Source organism: Hippocampus bargibanti, linkage group LG16 (assembly GCF_051943395.1).
Source record: "Hippocampus bargibanti isolate YZ-2025 linkage group LG16, ASM5194339v1, whole genome shotgun sequence".
In the NCBI taxonomy this organism is placed as follows: Eukaryota; Metazoa; Chordata; class Actinopteri; order Syngnathiformes; family Syngnathidae; genus Hippocampus; species Hippocampus bargibanti.
In genome coordinates, this window is record NC_142749.1 from 5587636 (window position 1) to 5601166 (window position 13531).

General features: G+C 40.2%; 1 protein-coding gene across 2 annotated transcripts in view; it reads right to left on the minus strand.

Moving 5' to 3' along the window:
* Positions 1-13531, minus strand: part of rps6kb1a (ribosomal protein S6 kinase B1a) — an 88204-nt gene that overhangs the window by 62612 nt on the left and 12061 nt on the right. For both annotated transcript variants that reach the window (XM_089016898.1, XM_089016897.1), the window contains exon 3: positions 2953-3000. The gene's annotated coding sequence lies outside the window, so the exon portion shown is untranslated. The remainder of the gene's footprint in view (positions 1-2952; positions 3001-13531) is intronic.

Here is a 13531-nt window from a genome sequence, read left to right on the forward strand (position 1 = left end):
TCTTCAAAAGATGACTCTGCGCCTTATACACAGGTGTGCCTTATAAGTAAAGTAATATTGAGCCACAACAGGTCTCACAACTACTGTCAGCAGCCACCGACTTCATTTCCCGCTGTAGAAGAAGTAGTGCGTAAGCCCAGCCTCTACTGTAGCGCCTTATGACGTGGTGTGCCTGATATTTAGAAAACTTTGTTCATTGATTGAAGATGCACCTTATAGTCTGGTGCACCTGATATATGGTGCACCAAAGTTAGAAAATACACCATTCATTGGGGGTGTACCTAATACTCTGGTGCGCCTTATACATCGGAAAATAAGGTACGTATTTACAGCTAGTGTGAATGTTACACGCTACATAAACCATGAAAAGTGTGTATCCCAAAAATTAATTTCCCATAGGAAACCATTAAAATGAGAATAATCCGTTCCCAGGTCCCCATAAAACAATTTTCTACTTTCTAACTTTCTAAGCCTTAAAACTACACAAAATATACCTTATTTTATGTATAATAAATGTGCTATGGTATTATGGTTACAAAAATAAACTGTACTTTACAATAAAGTCATTTTATTTACCTTTGTGATGGTCGTTAATGGCTTGATGGAATGGAGTGTCCTGTTTCCTCAGCATTGAACACTTGATGAGGAACATAGGCTTCTTTCACCATCTTGAGGAATGATCCCTTGTAGGTGCTTTCTCTGTGATAATTGTATCTAGTTCATCAATTGTGATCTGTTTAGCTGGGTTAATAGCTTTTTGCATCAAGTGTACAGATCACTTGTGCGGGTTATTTGTGGAGCCTTCCAATCTACACTCTGCTTTTGAACTATCAAAGTTGAAATGGGTCCAAATTTCACTGTTTTACATCAATTTTCTCACAATTTTACTTGTTTTTTTCCCCTTTTCTTTTTTTTTTTGTTTCAAGCTCTGTCCTCGCCCCCTTTCGTGTGTGTGTGTGTTTTCTCTATCTATGTCTGACTGTCTCTTTAATGTTTAACCCCCCCCCCCCCCCACACACACACACACACTGCTGGGTTCTTGACCAATCACGTGGCTTTAAGCGAAGACGCCATTTTGTTTTTTTGGAGAAGGGCCTCACTCTCTCTCTGTCTATAACCCCATCCCCCACTGCTGCGTTCTTGACCAATCACGTGGCTTTAACCGACCACTCGGGGCGAGAAATAGAGGACAAAAAAAGTCAATTTCCTTGTTTGGAGAACGGGCTCATTCACGAACAACACATCACTCGTTGTGGCAGCTCTGTGTGTATCCCGAAAAATAGTTTGTTTGCCAAGATAAAGTTTTCATAAATGTAACGTTCGTGAACCGAAATGTTCGTAAGCCAAGGGGTTCGTAAACAGAGGTCCCACTGTATTCAATCTTGCCAGTACAGGTACAAAGGAAACTACATCAAAAATATACCACACAGTGGAAAAAAAGTTCAATGTAGTATTACATTTCTCAGAGTCCTATCAGATTCACCGCCACACCAGCTCACATCCATAACACACCTCATGGACCCCAAAAAAAAAATTTTTCCATGATATCAACCATTCACGTCTAAGGAGAAGGTAGAGCAATTGCAGAAAAAGTCTCTTGGAGACTCCTGAGAAAACACCCGAACCAGGTACAAAGGCGTATTAAATCAAACTTTGAAGCAGCGAGGTGGCATTACTGAGTGACGAGTACACACACACACACACGCAAACACACACGCACGCAAAACAAATAATAAAAAAAAAAGATCCTTTACAGACAAAGTCACCTGCCTCCTACATGCGTCTGTCTTATTATAATGACCTAATTGTTGCTTCAGACCCAAAAGCGCGTGAGGAAAATGAAGCCAAGTAGCTATTAGTAACAGTGGGGGGGCCACCAGACATGTCATAGAGACAAAGTCTTTCTTTGCATGAGACAGAGGGTCACACCTCGGAGGGGCCGCTGCGTGTATGCGTGCAGGGCAAGCCCTCCTTTGCTCCCTTTTGCCCCATCGTTTCTATTTCCCCATCACCTCCCACAAACAATGTTCCACTGCATCAGCTCTTCTTGAAGAGCTTCACCCTTTTCTCCCCCACCTTCCCCTGTAATCAGGACCAGGACAATGTATTTTGCCTTTGACAAGGAACGAGGGCAAACAGGCAAATATGCTCAACGTTTGAAGTCTTTCTCACCATTTCTCAGTCCATTCAAATACACAGTGGAGATCGTCATCAGACATACTGCAAATACCACATGGATTATTAGATCTATGAAGTCAATTCCTCTTTATCAGCACTTTCTTTAAAGGGTAAGCTTGTATATATTTCTTCTCTCGACATTTTTGAAGGGCTTGGACTCTGAACAACGCAGTGAACAAGCACAAAATGGGTTGGCTGCGGTGACAAGCACAAAATGGCAGACTCCTTCCTCTCGACACTGACTGCACAAAATGGCGGCCCTATAACAGCTCTCTACGAGGCAGAGGTGCCGTGATCACATCTGATTCATGACTTAACCTCTTCCTACCTCTAGACAGCATGAGATACAGACACAAAACCAAAGTGAAATGGAATATGTGCTTTTTCAATACAAATAAATACATATATAGAAGATCAAATCTTAAAATGAATAAAGTTCAACTGCAAAGCAGAAAGAAGAAAATGTGCAACTTCTTTTTGATGTACTTAAGGCCAATTTCATTGCACCTTTAACACAAGATGACAGAAACATTTACAAAAAATGTCAGCCTTGTACACGAATACTTAAACACATATCTGTTCACCCTGCTAAATAGGCTTAACATTCTGTTTTTTAAAGAACAATTTTCCTCAGGATTGTTTTTCCCATCTTTTTAACAAAATACAATATCAGCATAAATATAACCTCAAGCTTGAAAATATTATTTAGAGAACATGATGAAGAAGGCAATAATTAATAACAACAAAAGGATATTGAATATTGGTTTGACTGACCTTCTGGATGACCACTTCAGTTGTTGCTTCATTTTGCAGTGCAAATTCCTGAGGAGAAAAATGGAAAATGTAATTATAGTTCATATTTTGGCATTAATATTGTATGTTTCATTAATGTTGTTTCTCATTATGCTTCCGATGATGTACTTCATACATCATAGTGTCCAGGAATATTTTCATACGATCTTTGGTGTCTTTAAAATAAATTATACTGTATTGTGGTGGGTATATCTGGAAAGAATATTTCTTTTTCTCCAGCTGACAAACTTGTAATATTAAAATATGCTCATTTTAATTTTATTGAAAGCTTTTAAATATTATTTACGTATCCAATAGCTTCATAAATAACACATTTAAGAAAATGTTTCAGGAAACTGGGATTAATACAAGAAGATATTTTCACAAATAGAAGTTCCCTGAAAATGTTTAGTTTCGTTAGGTCGGTCCAATCAGCAGTCATTATCATTTAAAAACTATACTTAGAAAGACCAAAAGGTGGAGTTTGAGGCGAAGAATTAGACTGGATACACTTTGACAATGTCTGTCCCTTTTGTGTTTTTTCAAGATAAAAGTTATAAACTTGCGTTAAATCATTCCATTTTATATCTAAAAACTCACACTCATCAACAAGAAACGAAAAGTACGTGGAAAAGTTCAACTTTCTTCTTTCTTCTTTTTATTTGTAACTAGAAATGTTATTTATATCAAATGAATTTCCTCTCCAAAGAGTCAAAAGACAAAACAGTTAAAAGGTTAATATCTGAAGGGTAAACAACACAGATTGTCGAGATTTATATTCAATTGAAGAACTCCCGAACATTTAGGGCTTATTTTGATATGGTTTAGAACCCTAAAAATAAGACAAAAATTGATTATATAATAAAGAAAGCCGTAGTCATAATTGTTCAGATTTTGCTCATTTAAATCTACAAGGTAAAAAAAAAATAATTTAAACAAACAAATGAGCCAACAATTATTTTCCAAGTAGATTCATCTTTTCTTCATAAATACTTTGAAACAAAATGTAACTTTTTTTGCTGAATTGAATGTCAATACATTTGTAATAATCTCTGTCGTTCCAAAACTAAATCCACAGTTTTTTGAATGACTGATTTTGTGTTTGTACAAATTTTAGAATTCAATCTAGTCACCATGTTATTGTAGTAAGGTGATTAAATTGTGTTGATCACTTAAATTTATGTTCGCTCCCGTGCCAATTTTTAAGGGAGGAAAGCAAACAAAAGACTTTTGTCATGACGCTGACTCACAAATTCTTCTTCTATGAAATGCTGTATTCCGACTGACAGCCCCACAAAGCCTCTTTTCACAGCAATGACACAGATCTTTCCCCAATATACCTTTTCTGGGAAGGGGGTGCCTTAATCTGGCTGGATTTTACTCATATTAGTTCTGGGAACACTGAAGGGCTTGCACAGAGAGGAAATTGCCAGCATTTTTTTGGTGGGGGGTATTTCGTGAACACAAAATGTAAATATAATGGATAAGTAATATTGATATGTTTTATAATAATAATAATACATTATATTTTAAGCGGCTTTCAAAGCTCTCAAGGACACTTTACAGTCACAGACAAGCATAGGTACTACAATAAATAAAATATCATCACAAATACAATGCAATAAATAAAATCCAATTATAAATAGAAACGAGAGAGAGCTACACAGAAAATACAATTTTAAATTGGTGGGTTTTGTGATGGGACTTGAAGGTGGGAAGAGAATCGATGTTACGAATGTTGGAAGGAAGTTTGGGGGCAGAGCAACTGAAGGCACCCATCGTGCTCCCATTCTTCTATCTAGCTGAAATAAGAATTTGTTGTAGCTATTTTTGTTTCTCTCTCTTTTAAAATTAATGTAGAATTCTCATGATTTTGACGAGAAAGATTGATAGCGCAACACGAAATGTCAGAAACTGATTTTCTGAATGTGTCAATCAATCCCCAATTAAAGAAGACAGTTAATAATATAATTTTCACTGGCATATTTAAAATTATCTATCTCAAACTAAATATATATGTTAAGGCTACTAAACCAAAATAGAGGAATTTAGAAATAATTCTGATTACTTTTTGGACCGTAGTTTTGAAAGTTCACTGTTATGGTAATCAAAATGTTTTGTCATCCGAGAGGAAGACATACATAAGACATTTTTAGCTCAGTTAAATTTAATTCTACATCAAGTGGAGGATTTTCATTTAGTTTCCATGCCGAATTTGGACTTGTTTATTTAGAACATTCCAAAAATGAACTTTGAATACTTTGTGGTGCTTGGCCTGAGATTATTTAATCTAAATAAACACGGTTACTGTTTTACATAACGCAATGGCAGAACAACGGACAAAGACACTATAAAAGGAAGAGACGAACGAAAAAATAATCTTTTACAGAAGAAAATAATGTTTTATACATGCTGTGTATAATGGACAAGGAAAACAATTTGATTTTGTTTTCTTTCAAAAAGAAGGCGCAGCCTAGCAAGCATCATGTTAATTAAAAAAAAAAAAGAGAGTGGGAGGAGGCTGGCAATCCAGGAACTGACCTAATATGGTCATCAAATCCAGTACAGTGCTAATGACATCCTACGCATGGTGCAACCCAGTGGACAGGAAATCTGAGAGCCATGGGAGGTCGTCTAATAAGGTTATAGAGGGGTGGGGGGGGGGGGGGGGTAAATGTACACAAGATCTGATTGGTTTACGAATCAAGTTTCAGCCTCCTCTCACAACCAATCAAGACGCTTCCTCATTCGACAAGCATGTCATTTGAATTTCAGCATGTCTCCTTGTGTGTAAGTGTGTCTGTGACCATATGCGTGTATGTTTGTGTGGTGTTGAAAGAGACGGAGAGAGAAGAGAGAGAGAAAGCTGTTAAACTGGTGGACGAGTAGGAATGAGTACGGGTGGCTTGCTTCAGAACCAAAGAGGACCGTGTCTGCCTCGAAAATACCTGACGAGCGCCCGTGCTAGAGTGTCCACAGAAACATACAGCGACCCATCTGTGTTGTGGGACCCCAACGCGTGCCCGCCTATGGTTTGCTGGCACACACATGGTTGGCATTCAGTGGGTAACTTTTTGACTCAAACCAAGTGATTGAATGTGTGACGTAGGCACAGGTGATCGGAGGGTCTCTCTCTCTCTCTCTCCTTTCCTATCTACCTCTCTCTCTCTACCTCTTCATCTCCCTCCCTCTCTCTCTGTCTCCCTCTCTCTAACTCTCCCTGTCTCTACCCCTCTCTCGACCTCTCTCTCTCCCTCCCTCTTCCTCTCCACCCCTCTCTCTAGTCTCCCTTTCTATCTCTCCTTCTCTACCTCTGTCTCTACCCCTCTCTCCGTACCCCCTCCTAGCCTCCCTCTCTCTCCCTCCCTCTACCTCTCCATCTCTCTCACTACCTCTATACCTCCCCAAGCCCACCCAACTTATAACCCCAATGCAGGTGATCAGAGGGTGTCTTAGAATGTCTCCCTGTCTCTTTTTTTCTCTCCCGCTCCCTCTCTCCTCCCCAACACCCACACACCCATCCCACTGGGGAGGCCTCTCTCTATGGTGACTGGGGTTCAGACATCCAGACTCCACGGTTGGTGGTTTTTAGAAAAATCATGATCTTAGCCAGGCAGTTTGCCAAAGGCTGCCTAAAAAAAAAACCCCACCCACGCCACGACACCCCATCAACCAGTAGCCCACGGGTGAACAGTCACATCTGCCGAGATCTTGTCGAGAGCACAAGTGTCATTAAAATGACAGAGATTTGGGGTCAAGCTTGGAATAAGATGATGCACTCAGCAAAATGGCGCCATCGCCAAACATAGGAGACACGTGGTGGATGCAGTCAGTCATCATTTTTTCCAAGTGTCTTTCTATCATCCAGCAATTAATCACGTGAAGAGACATCACATTTCTTACAATCCAATATTCTTTCCTTTTTTATGTAGCTGAGGCAATATTAACTTTTGACGCTGTGGGGAGAAAAGCAATTCCCACATTAAATTTGTAAGGATCGACACAGGAGAGAGAAAATGACTTTTAATATGGTCTGAACGTGATGACAGTTGATTAAAAATAAACTGAAGGATTTCCTGAACCTGAAACGGTGGCAACCACAAGCATTGTCAAGGAAAAGTCTTCTTTAACTGCCATTCACAAATGTATTCAGGAATTGAAAATATGACGTCGGGCGCCGTTCCAGAATTTGTTCAGGGTTTGTTTTTTCATACTTGGCCTGGCCTCTGGAAATGTTTTTTAGTTACCAAAAGGGGCAGCATTTCCCTTTTTTCCATATTAGCGCTTTATTCCAGCTTCAGCTGTTGTTACAGGGCTATATAAACCAATATGTATGCATTGCATTTTAATTTGGACAGCCACCCTCATCTCAAGCTCATATAACGCCAGACCCGTATAATTTAGGAATTAACTCTTTGTTTCTGATGAAATAAGAGAGTGTAAGGTTTCTAACACTGTACTGAATGTTTATGTAGTCCTAAAAGTCAATATTCTGCGGTTCCTGGAATTCAAGTGACAATGGCAAAAACCTTGGCACTGGAGTGGACACATTTTTGCACATTGTCTGGCAGTGAATGAGTTAATTTAAAAAAAGTGGCTGTTCAACATCATCATCATCCACAAGATTCAACAAATAAGGCAGGGTTGTTTGTCTTTTGAATTGCATTCCAGAGCGAGTTTATGGTCGATGAGAGACTGTGGAAAAATAACGTTGATAGCGCCAATTCAGTAGCAAGGCGGGTAACAAGCAACCAGTAACAAGACACTCAAACCCACGTGGAAAACGTAAGCGTCAGACAGGGAAAAATCTATGCATAGTCTATACACAAGTTAACCCCAACACACACATTTTCCTCGTCCTCTCTGTGCTTTAAATTGTATTTATTTATTTTTCCCACCCTCACTGGAAGTTCTTCACACAGAGGACGCACGCTTCGGCAGCAGTTGCGTGCTGCCCCCCACCCAAAACAAAGATGACAAAAGTTCATTTCATTAACTCCTGACTAGCCTGTGCCCACTCTGGTGAAGAAAGTGGCGTGATTAAGCGACTCCTGACGTAACCTAATTATCAGCCCAGATTAATTAATAAAACACTCAAAATAGAAAAGAAAATGATAAGACCTATCACTCCCTCACACACACACAATAAAAAAATGTACCCCTGAGTCCACGTTGACAAATTCTTTAACAAGCTGTGGTTAAAAGGAAGCTGGTTTTACTCTGAGTCACCCCCCTCCTTTCAAACGGTTTACTGGAAATAAAGAAGGAGGAGGAGGGAGGGGGCAATTTCAGAGAAGTCACGTGACGGAGCTGGGCAAACCACAGCACAGTGAGCCTTTGAGTGCAGTTGGCCTAGGAGGAAGGGGGGGGGGGGTGCATACGCCCAGTGCAGATGGCCCTGATTTGAGTTACAGGAGATACAATCCTGGGAGTTGGCGATCAAGATTTCACAGACTGTTAACCCTTTCGAACCCCTCCCCCACCAAAAAAAAAGGCAATACAGGAAATGACTTCATCATCGAGCATTCCTATTTCATATTCTTGACTCTCGCCAGGAAAGGTTCCCAGGCGTGGCATCTGTGGATGCTGAGCACGTCCAGATTTCATTTTGTTCAGAGCTACACATTTCTTAGAAATGATTGATTGAAGCGGCTGGAACCTGAACAAAAGACACTTCACTCTTCTTAAATAGAAGGCGTGATAATCAAAAATAAAAATAAACGCAACCACTAGGCATCACGTGGTATTCATAGCAGGAAGTTGGCACATGTATGCTAACAGAAATACCACGCCGTTTAAGTCAAGATGCTGCCACCTAAAAAAAAACTCTCAACTATTAACAGAAAGGACAAAAGCAGTTCTGTTGCCGCAGGGTGGGAGAATAGGGATAAAAATGCAACGTAAAGTCTGTAATACACACAATGTCCCGTTACACTTAATCCAGTTAGATCTGTCATCAAAGATTTATGTCCAAATCCACAATGCATGGATGCGTCTGTTCTCTTTAACATAAAGAGAGAAAAAAAGGTAACAGGGTCCGGACGTCCTTGGAAAACATTGAAACATCCAAGTCATGTAAATGCGCGGCCAACTCATCCAGACGCCGTCCAACCGTATGAGGAAAACACTTAACCTCCAGCACAGGGCTGCCAGACATCATCAGGCAGCGAGTAATGCACAGTGGGAGATGAACAGAGTGCGTGAGAAAGAATAGGCGCCTAGGAAGAGTGAGACCCAAAAATAAAAAAAAATAAAAAGAATCAACCAGAGCAAGAGGGAGAGCGAGACAACGGGAGTGTTTAAAGACGGCAGCATGCGACGTCACTTCAGATCTGCTCTCGCTTGGATGCGGAACGCACAGAAGATGTTGTTCTTCATCACGGCGTATTGAAAGTCACGTGGAACAAAAAAAATCTGTTCCACGTTGTGTCTCCTTGAATGATGCACGCTTGATATTCAGATCAATAAAACATGATTGGTGAGGCACGCAGTATATGGGTGGCTTGCCAGGCCGTGTTTTTGGTGCAAGTTTAAGTTGGACTGCAGTTTCTTGGGCGTACGCGATGACATAGTGACACTTTTGTGTGTAAATAAATAATCCTATTTTTATATACTGTACTAAAACTGGCTGGAGTGCTTGTTTACAGGAACTATGGATTTGCTTCCTCAGCAATGATAAAAACATTACATTTGAGTGACATATTCACATACTATTTTCACAATATGAAGAGTCCTGGTGTGGATAAGCGGATGGATCGATGTCATCATTCTTCAACACGTCACCATCCAAACGCATCGCTGTGATCAGAAAACTGATATATATATATATACACAGTAAAGTCTCGTTATATCGATATTCAAAGAAGTCCGAAAAAATATCGATATAACCGGGACTATCGATATATCCGATATAACGAGACTTTACTGTGTGTGTATATACACACACACACACACACACACACACACACACACACACACACACACACACACACACACACACACACACACACACACACACACACACACACACACACACACACACACACGTTGTACATATACACTAAAATAATCGTATGTGTATACATGTATACATATAAATTCATTTTGAATGCTTATTCCCTACATTTTGTTCACTTAAAGGACAACCGACTCTGGACAAGTTGTGTCCATAATTAGTAAAATGGCTTCAAATGACTTCTACTGAGCGTATTTTACAAAGATTCCACTGCATTTAGCTATATTTTAGGTTTTAAGACTTGCGCTGAATATTCCGGAAGTCATGTTTTAGAGTTGGTGACGATTCCGTATGTGATGTCACGGAAGGAACGCCCCTGACTGAAAAAAAGGACACATTGTAGCAGTCCTTCCATCACGTCAATGCATTTGCTGTGCTTATTTGGTCTGAAAACGTCATGTTGCACCAAAAATTGCCAGAAGAGGGCGACCAAGCTCCATATAAGGGATTTTTCAGCCTGTGGAAACGGGCTGATTCATTCCTCACAGGCAGCTTGGTCGCCATTTTCTCTGGGACGCTACATTGCAGTCCAGATGCCTGAAAGTGACACGGAGGGACTTCTTTAATCAATTGCAAACATGTATGCTTTCCTCTTCAGAACTATTTGAATCATATTCATAACTGGATGTGTAACAAGAAAGCATATTCTCTGAATCTGAAGCCATTGTTTTGATTCTCCAGCAATGCAAGACGTCTTGGCGTGACGTCACGAACTGGGGGCGGGACTTTCTGAAAATGCCCAATTCGCAACTCAATTTTTTGCAGATTTTGGACACTAAGTCATTTTTATTGGTGTTTTGCATTTGAATAAAAATATCATACTGCGTGTTTTGGATATTTTAGATGCTATAAGTTAAGAAACAAAAAGGTGACGTCCGTTGTCCTTTAAAGAAGTTTTGGAAGGCGCTTGGAAATATAATGTATTATTCTTATCTCTTGTTTCTATCTGTATTATATTTTATTTATTATTGGATCTGTTTTTTTTCTATGCTTGTCTGTGACTGTAAAGTGTCCTTGAGAGCTTTGAAAGGCACTTGAAAATAAAATGTATTATTATTATATTATGATATTATTATATTATATACACAATAATACTATATACATATATACATATATACATATATACATATATATATATATATATATACATATATATATATATATATATATATATATATATATATATATATAAACACATACAGTATATGCGTATACATATATACACACACACACACACACACACACACACACACACACACACACACACACACACACACACACACACACACACACACATCTAAATGTCGTGAAGAGTGTGACATTTTTTTGTTTGTTATTTTTTTTTTCTTCCCCTGGCATGTTGTGTCCTAAGCGACTGCATGCTCCAAGCTGTCGCATTCCTAAAAATGGTACACGGCCGATGAAGTCACCACACTCACCCGTTTCGTCTTTGCTGATTTGTGTCCCATTACAGAGCACGAGTGGCATTTCTAAAGGGTCACAAATGGCGGGACGATTAAATTTCAGAGCATCATTTGCTGCTCTCTTAGTCATTGAGCCGTGAAAGCACACACCAGTGACGCACCGAGGTGTGGCTTTGTTAAGCTTGTACGCAAGTGGGCTGACTTAAGACGGATGCTTGATTGCTGACAAAATGGATCTGCGCGCCATTGGCTGCCAAGTTGAAGTGAAAAATAAAGAGAATCAAAAAAAAGATCATGACGAAAGTGTGTCGCCCGATGCCAGCTACTTTTGGCCTCGAATAACTCAGAATTGAGTCATTGTCTGTCTGGCCCATAAAGTCCGGCGGAAGCTTTTGTAGATATCAATGCTCAGCTGTTTATGATTAAATTAGTGCTCTTTGACATCATGTGTCAACAACACGGGCTTCTGCTCACCACGATAATAAATCTGAATTCAAAAGGATTTGCTGTCATTCTGAAAAGGCAGATGGTACTTCACCATGGGGCATGCAGGAGGAGACTGACAAGATTTATGAGTGTGGTGTTAAGACGTGACTGCGTTGTTTTATTAGCAAATTGTAACAATCATGCATTTGTCTTGTTACGGCAATGACACGATGATCCCAGGTGTTGTCAAAATGAGTCATTTCGTTTGCAAAGACAGAATTGTGAGATGATTACCATGCATAATTGGAATCAACAAAATGGACTTTCCAGGAGCGAAAGTTGCGCATATGTTTATGAGTGCGGCGAGCAACAAGTTTTGAAAGGCGCTTAGAAATAACATGTATTATTATTATTATTGGGTGACCCAAAAAGATGCGTACCCATGAAAATTTCAATTGTGGCTTTGATTAAAAAGCTTTTTATTTCAAATTACAACCACACATTATTCATTTTATGGAAGACCATTCACCGGAGTTATAGCTATTTCTGTCAATTTACGGCTTTTCCAAGATGTGTTCCAAATGTCCACCATTTCGTCGCAAGCAAACCTGTCCTCGTCTGACAAAGTTTTCAATCACTTTTACATACTCCTCTTTCGGGACCCAAAAAGATGCATCCGACTGAGTCCCTCACTGCAGCAACGGTTTCTCCCGAAAGAGGAGTGTTTAAAAGTATTGACAACTGTCACCCTGTATTATTATAAAGGTCACCTCCAAACGCCGTGTTCAACCCGCACGCGGGAATGTCGCATTCTTGCTTTTAGAGGTCGAAAGTTGAAGTTTAAGAAGCACTCACAAGCCCTGTCGCATGCGACGGCACCGAGTTCCTGATACGTGACCATCAAAAGGCGCTCGGAGCTATAAAAACGATGGAGCCTGTGTGCTTTAGGGGAGGATTAGTATGAAGGGGACAAAGAGGAAGTGATTTGAGGGGGAATAAATCCTCAGAACTTGGTGGCTTTACAGTGCCAAGACATGAGGATGGGGAGGAGGAGGGAAGTCAAGGGTGAGAAGGTGAGGGGCAAGGGCCAAAATTAACACAATGAAGAAAAAAAAAGCTGCCAAGAAATGCAGTGGGCTTTATGGGCTGCTTACAGCTCATTACTTTGATGTTTACAGGCGCAGGGGGAGGAGCAGCAGGGGCTATAAAACAAGGATGAGAGGAGACGCCGTATACAATGAATGTTCCAATGACAGATGTTCTTTCGGATCCATTTAAATCTCAACACTTCTCTGACATCATGACAGAGGCAGATGTGAGCAAAAGAACTTGTGGCTCCGCGCTTACGTTTCCCCCTCCAAAAGAATCCAGCACACTCATCACAATAAAATCATTTGCATGTAGCTGGGTAATTTGAGGTTAGCAAGCAACCATGGCAGCGACAACAAGTCCAAACAATCACTTTTTTCAGTTGGTCTTCCAACCCAGAACGCGGCCCCTTTTTTTCTCCTCCTAATCTCGATACCCCTTTTTCTCTCATTGATGAAATCAGCCATTTGTTTTCTTCACAAAGGGAGCTGGCAGCTGCTCTATTCAACAGCTTCTGCCTCTGCACGCGTTTGTGTCAGGTGCCGCGAAATCTGTCCATCTGCGGGGCAGTGACGTTTGAAGTGAGCCACTGATCAGAGCAGCAATC